The sequence below is a fragment of the Ictalurus punctatus genome, chromosome 9 (genome assembly GCF_001660625.3).
Source record: "Ictalurus punctatus breed USDA103 chromosome 9, Coco_2.0, whole genome shotgun sequence".
In the NCBI taxonomy this organism is placed as follows: domain Eukaryota; kingdom Metazoa; phylum Chordata; class Actinopteri; order Siluriformes; family Ictaluridae; genus Ictalurus; species Ictalurus punctatus.
The window spans coordinates 26,298,582-26,310,675 of record NC_030424.2 but is presented as its reverse complement, the minus strand read 5'-3'; positions in this window follow the sequence as shown (position 1 = coordinate 26,310,675).

The window sequence follows — 12,094 nt, the reverse complement described above, 5'->3', positions numbered from 1 at the left end:
ATTCGTGACAAGTGCACAATACAGGTTTATTAAAAAAAAAAAAAAGTAAAATATAGGTGTGCAACAATTATTGGCACCCCTATCAATTCATATGAGAAAAATATATTTTAAGTATATTTATATAATTTGTATAAGTATATATTTATAATTTCCTTCTTCTTATTATTATTATTATTATTTTTGCATAAATCTGTTATCAAATTGTGTTTTGGTTTGTTGATGTGCAATGAACAATATGTTTTTCTCTTTTTAATTTTTTTTTTTACTTCTACTTTTCTTTTTGTTTCCTTTTCTTTTTCCCCTCTTTAATACTCCATAAAAACGTAACTGTATATATTGCTGACAATACATCAACTCTCCAGTGTCCTAGTATTATACTGGTTGAATGTCCGTAGGCATGTATACGGAATTCTCACAGTAAGCAGCAGATAAACTGATCAGATTTTGGTATTTGATCCAAACAGGGTCAAGATCACAGCAAGTTCAAATGTGGAAAAGGACTAGACTTGTTAGTAGTGGAATAAGAAGCTCAACTTGTTTTATTTGTATTTCAGATACGGTTGATCTTCTGGGATTTTCACACACAACTAGTCTCTAGAGTTTCCACAGAGTGATTGGCTGATTAGAAAACTACATGAATGTACAGGTGTAGCAGATTTGTCTCACACCTCCAGGAACGGGACTTCAAACCCCGTCTCTGCCCTGTGTGCACGGAGTCTGCATGTTCTCCCCGTACTCCGGTCGCTCGGGAGGCGAAAAGTTAAAAAATATAGGCACCGGACTATTTTGATTCATTTGAAATAAGTGAATCAATTATTCATAAAGTCTAAACTACTAGTTAGGCATTGGCTTAGTTAAAGCTCAAACCAAATAATCCAAAGCAAGGTGTCATGTTAGTATTTGACCATGTGATGGTGCTGGTACATAAGCTGGAGAGTTGTCACCCCCCCTCCACCCCTCCACTCCCCATTTAAAAGTCCCTCAGATTTAACATGAACTACTGCCTCACTACACGTGATCCAAGCCCAGCAAGTCACTGTAGAATTAAATTGTTAAGACACTGTTAACTGAAATGGTTCCTTCACTTCAAGCGAATATCATAGAACTCACCCAGCTTTACATTTGTTTGTTTGTTTGTTTATTGATAGTACATAAAAATGTAACTTTATATGTTGTTGACAGGCCTGGTTTACAAGCAGGTGTATATATATATATATATATATATATATATATATATATATATATATATATATATATATATATATATATATATAAATTCAGCATACTTGTACTAGTATGATGAGGTTTTTGATGGAGATTACAAAACTACATGAGCTAAATGCTGTACATGTAGATGTAATTCTTATGGCCTGACTGAAAAGTGCACAAAATGTGCTTTCTTTAATACACCAGTGCTGTTTTCCCCTCCATTCTGAATTATAGTGTGTACGGCTGTGACCTTGACTTCATCCATCTAAGTGCTCAAGATGCTCCTCAATAAAAAAAAAAAGATGCATTTAAGGTCAATCTGCCAATGACATTCCTGAAGCAAAATCTCAAAGGCCATACACACATGCATGAAGGTCACGGTACCACATTTGGGGAGCACTGACACTCCTCCTGCAGGTATTTGGTCCTCTGTTGTGAGTAGCAGAAGGTGTCGAGCCATGGAGAGGCGAGATGATGTGTCTGTATTGATTTTCCAATGAGTGTGTGCAGCAAGAAAATGAAGGGCTGCCGATAGGGTCTATACGTGTGTGCTTGTGTGTGTGTGTGAAGGTCAGCGCGAGATGGAACACAGATGGCATGCCCTCTAGTCAAAAAGAAAATAATTTCCGTCTGAAAATGGCCAGAGATCCTTGTATTACTCACAAACAATCTGTCAGAGATTGTCAGAGAGCAGTAAACGGAGCTGCACAGTATCATGATGATAAAACCAGGGCAAACATTTCATTATGTTCAACGTGGCGAGATGGCAATCTGGTATTTTGGTATTCATTGTTGGGTGTGTGACTAACACTCTTCTTTTGATAAGCCATTCAGCTCAGGTGCAGGAACTGGGCGGATGCAGGCTCGAGTGTTTTTCCTGGCGAGGCAAACCATGTCTTTACGTTTCTTCATTTGAGAAACATAGCTCAAATGAGGGGATTCGTTTCTAAAAATTGATTCGAGGAAAGCAGCCATATCCTCAGGGGAAGAAAAAAAAAAGTACATTTGGAATGAAATGGATGACAGTCTGCACCAGATCAACAAAGATTACAAATGCAGCTCAGCATCATTTGCTGTCCTTTACACCACCTGTAATTGGAGCAGCTCTTGAGTGTGTGTTTGGTTTCTCATGTCCACTTCCTGTCTTCAACACTTCTGCTCCAGCTCTGTGCAGCTTGGTCATCGTTCACACTGATTTTGCATGGCAGAACAAACAACAGGACAGAATCACATTCAGTTTAAGTTTGTTTTTTTTTTGTTTAGTTTTGCACACACATCGAATGTGAATGTTTCAAGTTGATGTTATCTGTGTAGTAGGTGCAATTAGGCGTATGTATAGTGTGTTTTGGGTACTGAGTGAAATTGATTGCCTGAATTTCTGTCTGTCCGTCTCTTTGTCTCTCTGTCTGTCTCTTTTTCTCTCGGTCTGTCTATTTGTCTCTTTTTGTTTCTTTGTCTTTCTCTCTCTTTCGCTATCGGTCTGTCTCTCCGTATTTTAGTCTGTCTCTTTGTTTGTCTGTCGATTTTACCTGTCTCTCTGTCTCCTGCCTGTCTCTTTGTCTGTCTGCATGACTGTCTCTGTATCTTGTATGTCTGTCTGTCTCTTTTATCTGTCTGTCTGTTTTTCTCTCTGTCTGTCTCTTTGTCTCTTTGTGTTTCTGTCTGTCTCTTTGTTCGTCTGTCCCACATGGACACAGAGAGAACATGCGAGATAGCCGCCGTGCCACCGTGCCGACCCCTCCAGGATGCAGAGCATTTAGAAATATATTGAAATACTTATACTGTAGCATCATGCTCCTACAGAAAATATAATGTGAGGAAACAAGAACGAGGGGTTTCACACCTAATAGCAGGAAACAAGGGCTCCAAACAGTACAGGTGGCAGGCAGAGTAGAATGAACTGGAAACTTCAGGGATCTGTAGGTGAATTTAGTTACTGTAAACTGAGCTCATGTGTGGATTCATCATATTACAGTGCAGAATACCCCAGTGTAAGTGTAAGCCTTAAATAAAGAAGAAAACAATTGGAGGTGGTGTATAAAAGTATAGTACAGTATAGTATAGTATAGTATAAAAGGAGGAAAACACTTGGGGCAGTATATAAAAGTATAGTATGGTATAAAAGTATATTCAGCACTTGGGAGTGATGTATAATATAGCATAGTATAGTACAGTATAGTATAGTATAGTATAGTATAAAAGTATATTCAGCACTTGGGAGTGATGTATAATATAGCATAGTATAGTACAGTATAGTATAGTATAGTATAGTATAGTAGAAAAGTATATACAGCACTTGAGTGTGATGTATAGTATAATATAGTATAGTATATTGTATATATTCTATATACTATACTACATATTGTATATGTAGTGTAGTATATCATAGTATAGTATAAAAGTATATACAGCACTTAGGAGTGATGTATAGTATAGTATATCATAGTATATCATAGTATAGTATAAAAGTATATAAAGCACTTAGGAGTGATGTATAGTATAGTATATCATAGTATACTATAAAAGTATATACAGCACTTGGGAGCGATGTATATTATATTATAGTATATCATAGTATAGTATAAAAGTATATACAGCACTTAGAAGTGATGTATATTATAGTATAGTATAGTATAGTATATTGTAGTATAGTATAAAAGTATATACAGCACTTAGGAGTGATGTATAGTATAGTATATCATAGTATATACAGCACTTAGGAGTGATGTATATTGTAGTATAGTATAAAAGTATATACAGCACTTGGGAGTGATGTATAGTATAGTATAGTATAGTATAGTATATCATAGTATAGTATAAAAGTATATACAGCACTTAGGAGTGATGTATAGTATAGTATATCATAGTATATACAGCACTTAGGAGTGATGTATATTGTAGTATAGTATAAAAGTATATACAGCACTTGGGATTGATGTATATTATAGTATAGTATAGTACAGTATATTGTAGTATAGTATAAAAGTATATACAGCACTTGGGAGTGATGTATAGTATAGTATAGTATAGTATAGTATATCATAGTATAGTATAAAAGTATATACAGCACTTAGGAGTGATGTATATTATAGTATATCATAGTATAGTATAAAAGTATATACAGCACTTAGGAGTGATGTATATTATAGTATATCATAGTATAGTATAAAAGTATATACAGCACTTAGGAGTGATGTATAGTATAGTGTATAGTAGTATAGTATAAAAGTATATACAGCATTTGGGAGTGATGTATAGTATAGTATAGTATATCTTAGTATAGTATAAAAGTATATACAGCACTTAGGAGTGATGTATATTATAGTATAGTATAGTATAAACGGATTAAAACACTTGGGGCAGTATACAAAAGCACAGTATAAAAGTGCATACAGCACTTGGGAGTGATGTATATAAGTATAGTATATTATAAAATTAAGAAAACCCTTGGACTTGGTGTGTAGTATGGTATAGTATAGTATATTATAGTATAGTATAGTAGTAAAAGGAATAAAACACTGTGCTGTTATCGGAAAATAATCAACTATGGGGTTGTGTGATGCAGACTCACACAAAGTGGAGTTACTTTTACCATCCTGAAATTGATTATTTTCCAGTAACAGCACATTGCAATGTATTTTATTCCTCGTATACAACTGCAAATTTCAAAAACCCCACTAACTTTGTTGTACAAAGTGCTGACGCTGGCGTCTCCTTCCAAAAATGTTAAATAGATGTCTTCTCGTAGAAAACTTGTTCGTTATTACTATAGAAATGATACTGTATTAAAAATTTGTGCATTCATTTAAACCCTTGATTTGAATTACAGCTGGAACTACAGTTAGAGCTGCTGTTATAGAAAATGAATCAACATTTTCTGGCCAGTCAGAATGGAGAATACAACAACGCTGTGGTATAATACGGTATACTGGAATACTACAGTTTAATGCAGTGCAATACAATGTATAAAGAGACCTTATACCTTTAGACACTAAAGAGACCTTTCTACTGACTCTGAAAAACACCAGAAGAAAGATGTCTAGGATTCCTGCTCACATGCGTGAACATGCCATAGACCTGCTTCAGGGAGGCATGAGGACTGCAGATGTGTTCAGAGCAATAAACTGCAATGTCTGTAATGTAAGACGCCTAAGACGGCGCTACAGGGAGACAGGAAGGACAGCTGATCGTCCTTGCGGTGGAAATTTACATGTAACCGTGTCCTGCCTACATAGATAGATAGATAGATAGATAGATAGATAGATAGATAGATAGATAGATAGATAGATAGAAAGAAAGGGGGGAGGGGATACAGTAACCTCATGCTAACTGCATTATGTGATGAAGCATTAGAGTGGATTACTCCTGCTCTGAGCTGTAGTGATTGTGTTAGGTACAACTACAAACACACACTCACACACACACACACACACACACACACACACACATTTTCTCTCATCTACTTTGTCTCTTTGCTTCGTTTCGTCTCTGATTCTTATCTTATATCTTATCCTTCTTATCCTGTACTACTTGGATCCTCAAATATACACCACGTCCTGTAGTATTTCCATCAAATATCAACAGATACAGTATATAGCACTAGAATATTAGTAATGGACCTTGGTGTATAACATTTCTGTATCTCTGCAGGGTTGCTGTGTGCCATCACCTGGATATCATGTTTTTAAAATGTGTCATTATATTTTTCCATCTGTCTCTCTCTTTCTCTCTCTCTCTCTCTCTCTCTCTCTCTCTCTCTCTCTGTGTGTGAATTTGCATTTATTTGTGGCTACACTAGCATTATGGAATTAAGGATTATGGAAGTATGACTTGATTAATCTAAATAATCCCATTCTTGATCTACTACAGATTGACTGATGTTGAGTAATCTCATTGTGGGTGTACCGTGAAGTTTATTTTCACAGGACACACACACACACACACACACACACACACACACACACACAAGGACAGAGCTTGTTTCTTAAGGTCCATCCTGAGGCCGTATTTGTTGTGCCTATTTGCCATGTTGTAATGTTGTGCCAGCATGCTTTAAGCTCCGTGCCATTAATGCGAGTGAGACGGTAAAGAGGTGCCAAAAACATTAGCAGCAAAAAAAGGTAGCAGCCGTCTAGAAAAGACCCTCCTAATCAGCAATAATGAGCTATTAGAACAAGATGGAGCTCTCCATCCCTCCCTCCCGCTCTCTCTCTTTCTCTTTATCTATCTATCTTACACCCCCTCCTTCTCTGTGTCTTACTGTCACTCTCTCTTTTCTCGCTCGCTCACTTATTCTCTCATTCTCTCTTACTCTCCGTCTGTCTGTCTCCCCTTTCATTAAGTAGCCAAGCTGAGACATGTTTCTTTATGGGTAATGGAAGGACTGAGTATACAGAAACACATTTATTTAATTGTGCGTGTTTGTGCATTTGTGTGTGTGTGTGTGTGTGTGTGTGTGTGTGTGTGTGTGTGTGTGTGTGTGTGTGTGTGACAGGTTTAAGTTAGGTACTGGCTGGACATCAGGTTTGTGATCCAGTGCTACAAAAATGGCCCCTAAATTCCACAATATTTACACATGTATATTTTAATTTGAATCTGTGGTATGTTATTGCTCAATTTCTGCAATCATGAATTTAAAAAAAAAAAAAAACGGTTTTAACTACATTACTAAATCACTCACTTTTGATTGATTGATTGATTTTATTTTATTTTATTTTTTATCTTTTTGTCCAGTGACTGTCTCTCAAGGACTTCCTATGCTAATCTCATTCGTTCCTGACTGTTTTCGACACCCAGTGGTATATTAATAAAGAGGTCCATTTGATCTATTAATACATATCATTTATAGACCTGACTTTACGAAAGTGCAACGCTTCAGTCGCCTATATTTATTTTTCTATTTTTAACATTCGTTTACAAATCAAAAGAATTCCAAGAAGTTAAACATGAAAGTGGGCTCGTCTCACAACAAGACAACGAGTAAAATCAACAGGGGGGGAGGGATTAGCAAAAATGGACCAAAAATAATGTTGTTTTTTTTTCCCCTGACCCTGCCTGGAAGAATATCACATTGTACAGGATCGAAAATCTACTCAGAATATATGAACGGCAGTTTATTAAAGAAAAGGATGGACGAGTTGTTTTCGAATATTTCTATTACATTCAGACATAATTTCCACTATTAAAACAGGAATATAAGCTATCAGACCATTTTATTTACTTGTAAGAAACATGTTTTACTACGATAAAAGGGATGTGTATTTTTATCCTTTGTCCTGGGGTGTGCAAACTTTTGCACTCAATTCTATATATAAACCTGCAGCTATTATGGATATACAGTACACATATAAAGGAATGTACAGGACATTTGATTCATGTTATATCTGAATAGTACCAATGTTTTTTAAACCAGTATGTTACTCGGTGAGATGAAACAGTCCTGTTCCTCCAAATGGGAATCCTCATCATGATCACATGATCATTTTATCGAACAGAGATTGTGCTTAGAGAGATCCTCACTTTAGCATCATCTTGGCACCGCACCGCTCTCCTTTGAAACCATCGCTTATTGGTCATACGTGTGTTTCCGTGCTGCCAGACATGTTAGAATGGAGGTTTATTCTCCTCTACAGGTGTGTTTATCTTTTGATCTCCCTCGCTTCTGTCCATCTCTCCACACGTCTCCTCGTTCTCTCTTTCGCTCTTGGTGGTGCTGCAGTCTGTCACTTTCCTGAAATGGCTGCGTTAAATGCTTGCTCCCGACGGAGTGTCGCCCCTCTGTGATGCTGCGAGCTCTCAGGCCGTCCAATAAGGCTGCGAGCCGTGGTTTTAAAAAAAAAAAAAAGTCTAAAGCTGTGAGACAGAGAGGACAGACATTTCACCTGTGCAGACTTTTTACACCACATTATGATATAAACCCTCAGGCTAAAGCAGCGGACAAACAAATACAGATACAAGTGTGAAAAAGGAAAACTGGAATACAGCACAGCATCAATTTGAAACTATTTAATACTGAGCTATAGTTACTCAAAATGTGAGGTAAAATATCATTGTTAGTAAATTGTTAACAATCGATGGGTCATGTAGATCAGGTGTTTCTCAAACCTTTTACAAGCAGGGACACCATTAATTGTCCATCCATCCATCCATGGTCGCAGGGTCGTAGGGAGCCTGGAGCCTATCCCAGTGGACTAAAACTGGGGACACCCTGGACAGGTCCCATCGCAGGGCACAATCTTACATAGATTCACACACATTTTCGCACACTACGGACCATTTAGAGATGCTAATCAGCCTACAACGCATGTCTTTGGACTGGAGGAGGAAACTTGAGTACACAGAGGAAACCCCCAAAGCATAGGGAGAACATGCGAACTCCACGTACACAGGGAGGAGGCAGGAATGGAAACCCCAACCCTGGGTTTTGTTTTGTTTTTATATAAAAAAATGTTGTAAATGAAAAAAAAAAAAATTCCAAATTAGATTCTAGTAGACATTCTTTTTAGGCGTAACAACTTTGATGACGGTGGGTTACGATGAAAAAAAACAGCTATGCTTGTCAGACTCCTCGAGGTCTCTAGACCCTACTTTAAAAAATCATAAACAACGCTCATATGTGGGATTCTTCCCATTCTTAAAATTGTGTCTCCTAGAGCAGGAATCAGTACACAGCAGCTCACTGACAAATCTGGTCCTCCAAAATAAAAGTTATTTGTGCCACTAATGAAAAGTTCCATTCATTTTTTTGCATGCAAAATAGGATACTGACGCCCTAGACTTCCAGTCCCATCGATGTTTCAATTTAGGTGAACTTCAGTTTAGATTAAACAATCATTCCTGCCAAAGTCCAGCAACGTCAAAGCAGCTCAGGAGGCATTTGGGTGATTCTTGTTAAAAAAAGAGAAAGAAAGCCATATTCATAGCGGTGGCTTGGCATGAAGTACTCTATATTATCACGTTATCAGATAATAAATGGTCAGGAGTTGTGAGGTTGATGAAAGCTGAGGTATAACATTTAACGTTTGCCTCTTACTATTTACAGCTGGCTAACTAAACAGCTAGCAACCAACTCGTATACAATTACCGTCCTATTTCTTGCTGGCTGTCCTCACTTTCTGCCTGTAAAACTCCTGCTGTACAAAACTTTGAATATAATTAAATGTTCCAGGGAACTTTTAACGGTTAACAACGAGCAAGCAACTCTATACAAATGGCATCCTCTTTCTAGCTAGCTAACTCACTTCTGCCGGTAAAATTCCCAATGATCACATGCTTTAATACGTTCCGGAAACTTTTGACTGCATTGACAAAGATCTGCTCTAGTGTTTCCTCACTGCGTTTATTAAAACGCTAAAACAAAGATGGAGGAATTGCTGTCGTCGCTAGTCAGCTACAACATGAAGTGCCCGGATGTCCTCAGCTCTTGAAAGCCTTAGGTCTAGTCTAATTCAACTACTGTGAAACTACTGGTCCAATTTATTTATTTATTTATTTATTTGTTTGTTTGTTACAATGGTGTAAGTAATGTTACGATTAAATTACCAAAGATTGTTTTTTTTTCTTTTCTTTTTTCTTCTGGTTAGTGGCATGAGAATGAGTAGGCCATTCAGATATTCTCTGTTTGGAAACACCAATTAGTATCTGACTCCTGTACAATGGTGGGCTATTAGTGGCGGCCCTGTGGCACCTACAGAACCACGTCGTACCCCCTCTTAGGGAACAGTACTGAAAAAACTGGCCCACAGCCAAACCGAAGTACTCTAGCGCCATTTTCAAGTCAGATCAGTATGTCATGTCATTCCATATGAATGTATATACATTGAGAAGGAATATTGGGCCACCGTCCAACTGTAAAGTGTGAACTGTGTCTCAGGCGATCTGAGATCATTCCTCCTCACCAAAGTTCTACTTACCCAAGGTTCCTCAGCATGTTTCCTTTTCTGTGTGTTAGAGGTGAAGTTTGCTAGAGGTGAGTATTAAAATGAATAGTATGATACCTGCGCAGACAATGTTATCGATTAATAGCGTAGATTTGCATGCATTACAGTGATTTTGCTTTTTTAAACTACATCAAGTGAGCTAAAATGCTGCAGCGAAAGTGCATGTAGCAAATCATTTGGTTAAGGAAGGAAGTAGAATATATCGGGGGAACGATACTGCTAAGAGGATTGCAAAAAAGAACCTTTTTAATAATTTTTTTAAATTATTGTTATGTTACAGAATGATGTAATTATATATATATATATATATATATATATATATATATATATATATATATATATATATATATATTAGAAAAAAAACATACTCTTAAGAGGAGTGTAAATAAATAAAATAAATTGTTATTGTATTATTTTTAAAGCGTATTAATATTTATTATTGTTTGCTTAAAGAAAGTACTAACACAAACAAACAAGCAGAGTCCTACTACAAAGAGGAATGTGAAATAAAATCTTTCTATTTATTAATTATTATTTAATTTAATTCTTATTATAATCATTAATTATTCATGTTTGGTTAAAGAAAGTACAGAATTAAAATTTTAAAAAACAAATAAAAAATAAAATGCAGTAAATGATTCTTTTTATTATTATTATTATTTCATTTTTCTTGAGTTATAATTCGGTTAAAGAAGTTATTAGAATACATTAAAAATTCAACTGTTTAGAGTAGTTTTTTTAATTTTTCCTTTTTTTATTGCTCGGTTAAGGTAAGTATTAGAATATGTTTGTTTTGTAAAAAAAAAAAAAAAAAGAAGAAGAAAAAAAAAATTATGTATTGTGAATTAAAAAAAAAGGATTGTTGTGGTGGGGGAGCGGGGGAGGGGGGTGGGGGGGGTGTGATCCCTGTTATTTGGGGTGGCAATGTGGCAAAAAAATGTTATATCACAATACATTATATTAATACATGATGTGTAATATGGTATTTAGTTATGAAACTGGAGTGCCAACAATAATATTCCTAAAAATTAGTACAAACAAAACAAAAGAGGTGGGGGGTGGGGGGGGTCGGGAGAAAAATCTAGAATCCTTTAAAAAAAATGAAAATAAATAAATAAACCTTTAAGGTTCTATGCATTTTTTTTATTTAAAAGAACCAAGTAGAACCTTTAGAAGCTGTAGACCCCTTTACTGTCTGGAGAACACTTAGGTGAATCTTTTAATGATATCTCTTTAAGAAACAACGTAATTTATCACTAGACATGATTCATTTCGCTAAATCCTACAAGTTATGTTTATTATTGCACCAGAGTGTTCTTATAGTGTCCTGTATCATATTTTCACACATTATGTCACAACGGTACATGGCCACACCCCCTACTGTGTGTTTTTGTCGAGGTGCACACGGACAAGGCCCACAGCTGGTCCCTGTCACACCAAAACCCTAATTTTTCCCAAGCTTCAACTTGAACAGGGCTTGAGAATCAGCCTCCTGATCCCCCACCCCCCCCTTTCCCCGTCCCTTCCCTTCCCTTCGAGTCCCCTTCTTACCTTTTCTTTAAACAATCCCTCCCCTCCTCCACTTAGCTCTTCTTCTTTAAACAATCTCTCCCGCACTCTTTTTCTTCAACAGGCTGCTCCAAACACTCGCTGAATGAAGTTAGTGCTCCACTTCTTCTCTTCTCCCCCCTCACCCCCCTCCTCCTCCTCCTCCTCCTCCTCCCTGGTCTTCCACTATTCCCGAGCAGACACACTCGCTGAATTGTTTGTTAATAGTCCAATTAGATAATTGCCATCTTTCTCCCCTTGTGCTCTCTCTTTCCCATAAAGCAGTGAAAGGCTTTAGGAAGGGTGGGAGTTTGGGGTTGGGGGGGGTTCAGAGGGAAGAGGCCTTCTGGCCCAACAAGGTGACAAGAAGGGCCTGAGTGCACAGCTATTGGCTTGAA